This window comes from Chiloscyllium plagiosum, unplaced genomic scaffold, assembly GCF_037043375.1.
Source record: "Chiloscyllium plagiosum isolate Xiang-an unplaced genomic scaffold, Cpla_swu_hap1 HiC_scaffold_10, whole genome shotgun sequence".
NCBI lineage: Eukaryota > Metazoa > Chordata > Chondrichthyes > Orectolobiformes > Hemiscylliidae > Chiloscyllium > Chiloscyllium plagiosum.
In genome coordinates this window covers 90,229,588-90,241,731 of record NW_028270148.1, presented here as the reverse complement: position 1 = coordinate 90,241,731, position 12,144 = coordinate 90,229,588, and the positions used below count along the sequence as shown (strand labels likewise).

The 12,144-nt window shown below is 41.7% G+C and overlaps 1 protein-coding gene across 2 annotated transcripts in view; it reads right to left on the bottom strand.

The window, feature by feature from the left end:
* The window catches only part of LOC122552990 (ribosome-binding protein 1-like), a 147,517-nt gene that overhangs the window by 95,058 nt on the left and 40,315 nt on the right, over nt 1-12,144 (bottom strand). The window lies entirely within an intron of this gene.

The window sequence follows — 12,144 nt, the reverse complement described above, 5'->3', positions numbered from 1 at the left end:
TTGCAAAATAGAAGTGTGAGACAGCTAGTTCTACCTGTTGTTCACATTCTTCACACATCTTCTCCACCCAGGGTAAACTGAGGTGCACCAGACACCAAGCAGGGACAAAGGTACTGGACATAGGCTCTTTCCTGAGTTTTCACAATATAAAGCAAATGATTACTTGATCAGGATATGAGATACCTTAACTCAGCATCAAGCTGGCATTATGACCAGACAGTAAGGGCCCTATTCATGAGGTTACCAATAAGAATAATCTTGTAGCGCTTGGAACTGGAGGAATCCCAACAATTAATAAGCCCAACAATGTAGATAATGGCTGCGACCATCAGATTTCTCATCTGATGGTTCCATTTCAATGGCTAATTTGAATGTAGGCTGGATTTTGTGACAGAAAAACTATCCCAACCATATTCGGGAAATGTATACTGTCCTGATTTGTGCTCATCTGCTAATATGAAAGCTCACAGCTTATGAGGATGAGAAGTGAATCATAGGTCTGTCAGCAAGCTCAAGGATGAGAGATAAGCAGGACTTGGAATACAGGCATCAGTTTTGCTTATGAATTCAGGCTTGAGAAGGAAGCAATTCAGGAAAGCATTAGAATAGTTGCAATTTGGTGACAGAATGGGATGAGTGTTTCAGGTCAGACGAGCCACTGAAGATGACTATTGTAGTGTTGGACATTATATTAGAAGTGGAGGCAGGTGGTCTTTGACTATAAATAAAACAAAGAACAGCGAATGCAAACATCAGAAAGAAGAACAGTTCTGAAAAAGAGTCGCTGGACCCAAAATGTTAACTCTGCTTTCTCTCTAGAGATGCTGTCAGATCTGCTGAGTTTTTCTAACAATTTCTGTTTTCACTCACGAGTTAAAGGAAATTATAGCTCATTTGAGTGGGCATACTAATCAAAAGATCTGCATGGAAGCAGGGACTGTGCCTGAGGCTGACTGAGTTATTGTACCGAAAGCTTGTGCTGTACTGCAACTCATTCTTTGCCACTGTTTGGCAGGGAAAGCAAGTTGGTCAGCTGTCATTACAAAGGACATTGGGAAGTCCTCCAGCAGCTTGCGATTGCTCTGAGTGTTACAGAAACCGTTCCAACATGTGTCGGCAAGCAAACAAATTCTGTATTATTTAAACTCACGGTGGCTTTCAATAACATGCTCTCCCAACTGACTTTCAACATCTTTTTGCTTTTATTAATCTCTCCTTTTGCCTATCTCTCATTATTTTAAAACGACTTGTATCAACCTTTCCTTGTCTTAATTTTTGTTTCATGACAAGCATTAAGATAAATTTCTGGCTGTTCCTTTGGTGGAAAACAATATAAGAAAATGTTTGAGTGTGATGATGCAGGAGGATACTTTCTAACCAAGCCGTTCAGAGATGTTATAAGACATACCCCAAAGACTGAACCTAGGCCTCCTAGCTCAGAAGGAGGGACACAACCACTACACCATGAGGACCCAAGTGAACTGGAGCATCTATCTCACCATACGTTATCACCTTAGCAGAAGTCACAGAGCATACCTGCATAGGGAGTCAGCTTATTGCCTGTACACACCATGGGGAGAGGTTTGCCTTGGGCTAAGGCATATTACACTTGGTATCGAATTGGATGCTTATTATATCCAATGTCTAATAACCAGTTCCACTACAATCAATGGCTGAACAGGTATTGCCTGTATTACTCCACCAACCAAGACTAATTTCCAGCTCTTCATTCATTGGGTAAACATCAGCATATGAAAAGCAGACACCATCAAATTAATTTAACTATAAAGCTACCCTTGCCTTTCTAAATATTAAGGTCAGTGAAGAAACATGAACAATTTTCAAAGCGTTTCAGAAGGTGCTCAGTAATGGAATGGATAAACAGAGATGAAGGAATAAGAGTGGAGGACTGTGGTCGGACAAAAGAGAGGTGGAAAAGAAGGAGTGAGAGAGAAGAAAAGGAAGATGGAGGAGGCGAGAAGAGGGAAGAGAGAGGAGATGGGGAAAGGAGAAAGAAAATGAGAGAAAGTGAGAAAGAACAGACAGAGATGGAGAAGATGGAGGGGAAAATGTAGACTGGAGAAAAAGCGAGAATGAAATAACTGCACCGAGGCTGGTATCCGTCACCAAGTCAATCTTTATTTACTAGTGCACAGTACACTGGCTGTTACCAGCCAGCTCAGAGTCAGTCAAACTGAGGAGAATCTAATCTCCTGGTTCTGTATTTTGTTTCATTTTTTTCTTGTTCTTTTTTCCGAAGAGATTCTAATGTCCTGGTTATTTTGGTCAGACAGGGTTTTCCTGATCGGCCCAGGTTAATAACCCCAATCAACAGACCTCATAAGTCAATGAGGTCTACTTGGTTCCAATCACTACAGAGAGGAAGTTAAAAATCACACAACACCAGGTTATAGTCCAACAGGTTTAATTGGAAGCACACTAGCTTTTGGAGCGACACTCCTTCTAACTGTATTCTAACAGATGAAAGGCTTAACAGACAATCAATTTTTCAATGTATAATTTCAGTTACATCACACTGCAAATTTTTGCTATAGATTCTGTGTTACGATCGAGCCCTCCACAATCACCTGATGAAGGAGCGTCGCTCCGAACGCTAGTGTGCTTCCAATTAAACCTGTTGGACTATAACCTGGCATTGTGAGATTTTTAACTTTGTACACCCCAGTCCAACACCGGCATCTCCGAATCATGACTACAGAGAGGAAGACAGGGTAAGGAGGAAAGATGGGGAGAGAAAGCAAAACAATTACCTTGCTTTAATTCGAGACTATCTGGAACGTGGAAGTGCACCGACACATACACCTGAGGCTATACAAATTCAGGGCTAAACAGAAGCACTTTCTTTTGTTAATCCACTGCATTTCCATAGTGCTATCAGGTGGTAGTTAATATCTACAGTTCAGATAGGAAGACAACAATATTTTATTTAAACAGAGAAAATACTGGAAACAAGCCAGCAGAGCCACCTGATCTACAACAAAACACTAACTTATCTTTTCTCCTACATTCAATCTACTGGTTCTAGCATTTCTACAGGTTTACCTCTTTTTTTTAAATCTCATGTTACCTGATGCGTGGCACAGACCTTGGCCAAACTGAGGGGAAGGAGGTAGCAGAACCATCAGAACTGCAACTGGAGCAGGTGCTGTACGACATCGTGACATTCAGCCGATTGTGTCAGATAAGCCCCGCTAATGAGATGTGACTGTATCACATAATACATCAGTTATGACAATGAAAAAGCAGCCCCGTAAAATCAAGAAATAGCCCTGGAGAAAATCTTGAGGTAATCTTCCAAAATAAAGGATCCCTGATTTATATACAATGGAATAGCTTATTGCTGTATTTCCATCATTAATTGGCATTACATGAAATCTTTTGAAAAGCATTATTTGAATCTAACAGAAAACTTGCACTTATATAGCACCATTCATAACATGGAATCACTTCACAGCCAATGCAATGCCTTTTGATGATTAGCTACTGCAATATACAAAATCTAGTGGACAATTTTAATCACCTAACAGGTCAAATAAAAACATCACAAAGACAGCAACAGATACTTAATATTTAGGTTGGACCTGTGCCTTGTTGAATGTAGTACTTATTATAAATGGAGTTTATGTTAAACAATACTAAATTGAGTGGATTTAAAAGGTGCAGCTAGCTGTTCTATATGTTGCTCAATATTTCAGTAATAGCTTTTTGCCTTCCAAATAAACAGCAGATATTTTGTCTAAGCTCTTGAGGTGGTGGCTATGACCCCTTATCATCCACACACCAAGGGTATACCCACAATACTATCAGGTAGGCATTTCCAGGACGTTCAGGCAACAATAAATCAACAGCAACATATTGGGAGATGGTAACGCAGTGGTAATGACATTGGGCTAGCAATCCAGGACATGAGGCTAATGTTTTGAGGACTTAAGGCAACGATGAAATTTGAATTCCATAAAAATTTACAATACAAGACCAGCCAAATGGTGACATGTATAACAATGTCAATTGCTGTTAAATAAAACTAGCTCTCACACCAATGCCCTTTAGGGAACAAAATCATCCTACAGGTGTCTCCAATCCACAGTAATGTAACTGACTTTTAACTGCCCTTGGACAATTAAGGGATGGGCAATATGGACATCATACGAACAATCAGAAATGTGCTGGCGTGTTACTTGATTGGGAACCTGGAGGTAGTCAACTGCTAACAGCCTACTGCCCTTGTCATACTGAACAGGACTGCTCAGAGAATGTTTTAGACGGTGGATAAGCTAAGAATTAACTAGGAGGAGAAAGTGAGGGCTGCAGATGCTGGAGGTCAGAGCTGAAAATGTGTTGCTGGAAAAGCGCAGCAGGTCAGGCAGCATCCAAGGAACAGGATGCTGTTCCTTGGATGCTGCCTGACCTGCTGCGCTTTTCCAGCAACACATTTTCAGCTAAGAATTAACTAGGCCTGGATTTATCAGTATTTGACTGTAGGAAAATAAAACCAGTGCTACATGGGTTAAACCTTCAGCAGTGATTATTTTCCACTGCAAACAGGGAGTCTGAATGAAGCGCAACCAGGCATTTTAGAAATATCAGCAAACCGCAATAGACATCTGGCCGCACACGAGCTTTGATGGATATTCTAAACGTGCCCTGACAGGAATAAGCATATATTGTGAAAAGGCACAATTTATATTTATATGGGACATTTATGGAGTCCTTGTGATATTTTAAATTTGATAACTTCGGATATACATGATCGGAGCAAACTCTAAAAAGCATATGAAAACACTATTTATTTAAATAATTAAGGCTAATGTTGTTAATGCTATAGTAATGTTTCCTCATTTCATTCAAGGCTGAAAATGGGAGTAGCAGGTCGGCTGAATTGAGAGTTCTGACAGAGCTGAAGGCCTTAACAACATTTAAATGGTATTTTATTAATTATGCTTCCTTATTCCATCTCAACGTTGTTTTGTCAAGTGTGGATTCAAAGTTGAAGTTTAAAGTTGACAAGTATTTTACAAACAACCTATTTCTGCATTATGTAGCAGCTTTCACAACCTCAAATTTAATTTTAGAGGCAATAAAATACTTTTGAAGTGTAATCCCTGTTGTAATATGGGGTTGTGATGTGTTGCTTCATCAGCACAAACCCTTGGCAGGATTCACAACTATTTCCCTTCCCGTTGTATCTTCCCATTGACTCGTGAAAATGTATCAGTCGACTACTGCCACATCCAGAGATTGGAAAACCAAGTGCACTTGCTTTGGGATTGGCAACAGGAGGAGCCCTGCAATAACAGGCCAGTCATCAATTCACAGCCCTGCCCCAGAACAAACACACTGCTCCCACAACCTTAACAATTGTATTTAAAATATAATTTCCACACAATTACTCCATCTGAATGAGTGCAGACCACTAAATATATTTTCATAAAGGAATTCAAATACAATGAAGTACTTGAATACATATAAATCTTTCTTTCATATTATAGTCCAGTGAGCTGGTTAATTGTGCTTTGATTAAGGTATCAACTGGGCCTTAGTGGTAGCTATTTCACTGAATCAGAAGGCTGAGCGTACAGGTGCCATTTCAGGAACGTAAGAACATAACTGAACAGCTGAAATACCACTTGGAATTTAATGAGATCATAAAAGGCCGACATAAATATGTCTTTTTTTTTTAGTAAATACTCCCCCATAGCACTTCTAGACTTTTAACACTCACTGATGCTAATGCACTAATCCACTAGACTGCTGCCGAACATTACTGTTCTAACCATTTAACCTTGGCTGCTGTCAAAGGTCAGTCATGTCCAAAAATCATCTCAGCGCTAAAATATCTGTAAAAACAACACTGCTATTGAAGACAACCAAGCTGCAAGTCCATCTTACCATTCAGTGGATAATTTGGTGTTGCTATAATTATACCAGGATGCTAGTTTGAACGTCTCTCAGGAGGAAGCCATTCAGCTATAAGATTAATTAGTTCATGAAAAGATTCACAGCTCAGTTCCATTTACTCATCGTTGCTCTAAATCCCTCCATAATCTTACCCAACAAAAAAAAAACCATATGCCTGAAACGTCGATTCTCCTGCTCCTCGGATGCTGCCTGACCTGCTGTGCTTTTCCAGCACTCCATTGTCAACTCTGATCTCCAGCATCTGCAGTCCTTTCTCCTATAAAAAGTAGGAGCAGGAATAGGCAATTCAGACTCTCAAGCCTGCCTGCCCCCCCCGCCCCATTCAATAAGATAATAGCTAAGTACCACATCTTTGTGCCACATCCCCAATAATGCAAAATCTATCTTACCCCCCTTTCAATATTTTCAGTAATCTAGCTTGCACAACTCTCTGGGGTAGATAATTCCAGACATTGACTATCCACTGGTAAAATAAATTTCTTCACATCTCAGTTTTAAATGAGTCTCCCCAAAGCAGAACTATATCCCCTCTATTTCAAGATTTCCCAGATGGTAGAAACATTTTCTCAACATTTACCCTGTCAAGCTCCCTCAGAATTTTGTATATTTCAATAAGATAACTCCCTGCTTCTTCAAAATTCTAATGAGTTAACTGCCTAACTTGTTTAGCCATTCCCCCATTGGTTGAACCTTACAGATCATAAAAAAGCCCATTTGAATCTCTTTTGAACAACCTCCAGTATGTTCTTTCTTAAATAAGAGAACCAAAACTGTACACAGTCCTCAGGGTGTGTCCGCACCAACACCCTATAAAGTGGTAACAAGACTTCCCTACTTTTAAGCACCAACTCTCTAACAATAAAGGCCAAAACTTCATTTTTCTTCTTGATTAATTGCTGCAACTTCATGCTAACATTTTGATCCATTCACAGGAACACTCAGTTCCCGACACGCTGCACCTTATTTTGGAGTGTGTCTCCATTTAATAATAATGTGATTTTTGATCCTTGTATACGACCTCACACTTCCCTACATTAAGCACCATACGGGCAGTGTGGTGGCTCGGTGGTCAGCACTCCTGCCTCACAGTACCAGGGACCCGGGTTCGATTCCAACCTCGGGTGACTGCCTGTGTGAAGTTTGCACATTTGTGCTGTGTCTGTGTGGGTTTCCTCCCATGATGCAAAGATGTGCAGGTTAGTTGGACTGGTCTTGGTAAATTGCTCACAGTGTCCAAGAATACCCAAGTGAGATGGATTAGCTGTGGAAAATGCAGAGTCCCAGGGTTTGGATGGAATGCTCTTTGGAGGGTTGGAATGGATTTGACAGGCCAAATGGTCTGTGTCCACACTATAGGGACTCTATCTACTAAGCTTTTTCCCACACATTCAACCTACCTACATCCTCTTGTGGATTCCTTATGTCCTTGCCACAAAACGAGTCCCACTTATTTTTGTATCAGCAAATCTGGAAACATGGCACTCTACCTACTCCTCCAAGTCATTAGTCGAAAGCATATAATTGAGGCTCTAGGCCTAGTCCTCGTGGTACTCCAGTAATTACGACTTTCCAACCTGGAAAAAAGCCATTAGCCCCAATTCTGTCTTCTGTTTGCTAATCATTCCTCAATCCATGCTAATATATTACTCATTATCAGGAACTCCTTCTTGAAAGTTCCAGTATGCCTCCAGTGTTTTGGGGGCAGTGTTTGCCAGATTTTTCATTACCCTTTGTGTGTGCTTGCTGATCTTGTCTAACTCTATGTTTAACATTATATTCACCTGTTTGAGGAAATAGTTTTCCCACATCTCCACTCTTGACGTTTATGACAACAACCCACTAAATACTTTCTTTGCTCCTTAAAGGTGAATCAGGATGCACAGCAATCAGACAGGCTACAGAGCCAACAGTGCAGAATTCAATTAAAATAGAAAAAGGCAGGTTCAGGAGGTTGCAGCTTCAATGGATGATTGCTGACAAGTTTGATGATATCAACAAGGACATCTTTAGGTGTGCTAAATTAGTTTCTGCATCCCTAGGGTCATAGGAAGGAGAGAATAAAGCATGAGCCAGTTTTATTATTCATTCAAGCAAGAGAGAGAAAAACACATGCTTATAGGACAGACAGAATGCACTTGATAGTATGTGCATGATGGTAACAAGCAAAAGAGGTATAGGATGAAAGTGTATGAGAATGAGAAATAGACAGACCATGTCATCCTAGTCTAAACTTCATAAAAAGAACAAAGAAGTAGAACAAAGGAAATTACAGCACAGGAACAGGCCCTTCGACCCTCCAGGCCTGTGGTGATTCAGGTCCTCTATCTAAACCTGTCACCTATTTTCCAAAGATCTGAATCCCTCTGCGCCCTGCCCATTCATGTATCTGCATAGATACATCTTAAATGATGCTATCATGCCCGCCTCTACCACCTTCGCTGGCAATGTGCCCCAGGGACCCACCACCCTCTGTGTAAAGAACTTTCCATGCATATCTCTCTTAAACTTTTCCATTCTCACTTTGAACTTGTGACCCCCTAGTAATTGAGTCCCCCCCCCCCACTCTGGGAAAAAGCTTCTTGCTATCCACCCTGTCTTTATCTCTCATGTTTTGTAGACCTCAGTCATGTCCCCCCTCAACCTCCATCTTTCTATTGAAAATAATGTCAATCTATTCAACCTCTCTTCATAGTTAGCGCCCTCCATACCAGGCAACATCCTGGTGAACCTCCTCTGCACCCTCTCCAAAGCATCCACACCTTTTTGGTAATGTGGCGACCAGAACTGTATGCAGTATTCCAAATGTGGCCGAACCAAAGTCCTTTACAACTATAACATGATCCGCTAACTCTTGTACTCAATAACCAGTCCAGTGAAGGAAAGCGAGCAGTATGCCTTCTTGATCACTCTATTGACCTGCATTGCCATCTTCAGGGAACAATGGACCTGAACACCCAGATCTCTCTGTACATCAATTTTCCATTTACCATATAGTTTGCTCTAGAATTGGATCTTCCAAAATGCATCACCTCGCATTTGCCCGGATTGAACTCCATCTGCCATTTCTCTGCCCAACTCTCCAATCTATCTATATTCTGCTGCATTCTCTGATAGTCCCCTTCACTATCTGCTACTCCACCAATCTTAGTGTCATCTGCAAACTTGCTAATCAGACCACCTATACCTTCGCCCAGATCATTTAGGTATATCACAAACAACAGTGGTCCCAACATGGATCCTGCAGAATATCATTGGTCACAGGTCTCCACTTTGAGAAACTCCCTTCCACTACTACTACTCTCTCCCATACTACCCAGCCAGTTCTCTATTCATCAGCTAGTATACCCTGGACCCCATTCAACTTCACTTTCTCCATCAGCCGACCATGGGAAACTTTATCAAACGCCTTATTGAAGTCCATGTATATGACATCTACAGCCCTTCCCTCATCAATCAACTTTATCACTTCCTCAAAGAATTCTATTAAGTTAGTAAGACATGACCTTCCCTGCACAAAACCATGCTGCCTATCACTGATAATCCCATTTTCTTCCAAATGTAAATAGACCCTATCCCTCAGTATCTTCTCCAGCAGCTTCCCTACCACTGATGTCAGGCCCTCCAATCTACAATTACCTGGATTATCCCTGCTACCCCTCTTAAACACAGGGACAACATTAGCAATTCTCCAACCCTCCGGGTTCTTACCCATGTTCAAGGATGTTGCAAAGATATCTGTTAAGGCCCCAGCTATTTCCTCTCTCGTTTCCCTCTGTAACCTGGGGTGGATCCCATCCGGACCTAGGGATGATACTGGGTAATCCAAGATGGAGGACGGAAATTTCTGGCTGTAAGAGCTGCTCGTTTTTTTGAGGTATTTTAGGTGCTGGAGGTGATTTCCTCGAATTCCAGGAGCAGCAATTACTGTTTTATATGCTGTTGCATTGTTTTGGAACATTGGAAAAAAAAGTCAAAACAACAGCAGTTTTAAAAGGGAAAAGAGCAGACAAAGGAAGCACATGGTGAGGATAGCGCAGGAGAGAGAGAGAGAAAAAAAAAGTTACTGCCTTTGCTGTTTGAATTCGTGTGTCGCTGGACATCGGAGTGCATCTGGGAAAATTAACAAACAGTGAATTTCACAACTAATCTTGGAGAAACTGGTTTGAGCGAAGTTCACAACACAGAATTAGATAAGTTAATTGTTGTTTTAAGTCTGTCCAAGAGAAAGGCTGTATTAGTGAGTATAGTGGGTTCTTTCTTGATTGGAGATAAGTCTCTTGATTAAACTTAAAATATAAGCCATAGCTATTAATTTAACCTGGTGCAGTGTTTTGTAGAGGAATAAGACGGTGTTATTTTCTGGGTCTGTATATTGTGAAGGAGCAAAAATGGCCTTTGCAGTGATATGTACTTACAGTCACAGCATGGAAACAGACCCTTTGGTCCAACCCATCCATGCCAACCAGATATCCCAACCCAATCTAGTCCCACCTGCCAGCACCCGATACATATCCCTCCAAACCCTTCCTATTCATATACCCATCCAAACGTCTCTTAAATGTTTCAATTGTACCAGCCTCATTTCATACACGTACCACCCAAGTGAAAACATTGCCCCTTAGGTCTCTTTTATATCTTTCCCCTCTCACCCTAAACCTATGCCCTCCAGTTCTGGACTCCCCGATCCCAGAGAAAAGACTTTGTCTATTTATCCTATCCATGCCCCTCATAATTTTGTAAACCTCTATAAAGTCACCCCTCAGCCTCCGACAGTTTAAAGAGAGTTTAAGGGTTACTGCCATAAATGCTGTTGGATGCGAATCTTATCAGATCGAGTGGATCGGTTGGAGAGACAGATAGAAGCGATGAGGAATTTGCAACAGCAACAGTATGTGATGGATGGCAGTTATAGGAAGGGGGAAAGTCTCAGATAGAGTCACATAGATGGGTTAACTCCAGGAAGGGTAAGAGAGGAAGGCACCTAGGGCAGGAGTCTTTTGTGGATATACCCATTTCAAACAGGCATGCTGTTTTGGAAAATGTAGGGGGTGATGGATTCTCAGGGGAACGTAGCACGAACAGCCAAGTTTCTGGTATTGAGACTCGCTCTAATGCAATGAGGGGTACATCGGCTTCCAAGAGATCAATTGGGTTAGGGGATTCTGTAGTCCGAGGTACAGATAGACGTTTTCTGTGGCCAGCAGAGAAAAAGCAGAATGGTGTGTTGTTTCCCTGGTGCCAGGATCAAGGATGTCTCAGCGAGGGTACAGAATGTTCTCACGGGGGAGATGGGCCAGCAAGAGGCCATTGACCACATTGGAACCAACGATATAGGAAGGGAAAAGGTTGAGACTCTGAAGGGAGATTACAGAGAGTCAGGCAGAAATTTAAAAAGGAGGTCCTCAAGGGTAGTAATATCTGGATTACTCCCAGTGCTACGAGCTAGTGAGGGCAGGAATAGGAGGATAGAGCAGATGAATGCATGGCTGAGGAGCTGGTGTATGGGAGAAGGATTCACATTTTTGGATCAATGGAATCTCTTTTGCGGTAGAAGTGACCTGTACAAGAAGGACGGATTGCACCTAAATTGGAAGGGGACTAATATACTGGCAGGGAGACTTGCTAGAGCTGCTCGGGAGGATTTAAACTAGTAAGGTGGGGGGGTGGGACCCAGGGAGATAGTGAGGAAAGAGATCCATCTGAGATGGGTACAGCTGAGAACAGAAGTGAGTCAAACAGTCAGGGCAGGCAGGACTAATGAATTAAACTGCATTTATTTCAATGCAAGGGGCCTAACAGGGAAGGCAGATAATCTCAGGGCATGGTTAGGAACATGGGACTGGGATATCATAGCAATTACAGAAGCATGGCTCAGGGATGGGCAGGACTGGCAGCTTAATGTTCCAGGATATAAATGCTACAGGAAGGATAGAAAGGGAGGCAAGAGAGGAGGGGGAGTGGCATTTTTGATAAGGGATAGCATTACAGCTGTGCTGAGGGAGCACATTCCCGGAAATACATCCAGGGAAGTTATTTGGGTGGAACTGAGAAATAAGAAAGGGATGATCACCTTATTGGGATTGTATTATAGACCCCCTAATAGTCAGAGGAAAATTGAGAAACAAACTTGTAAGGAGATTTCAGCTATCTGTAAGAATAATAGGGTAGTTATGGGAGGGGATTTTAACTTTCCAAACATCGACT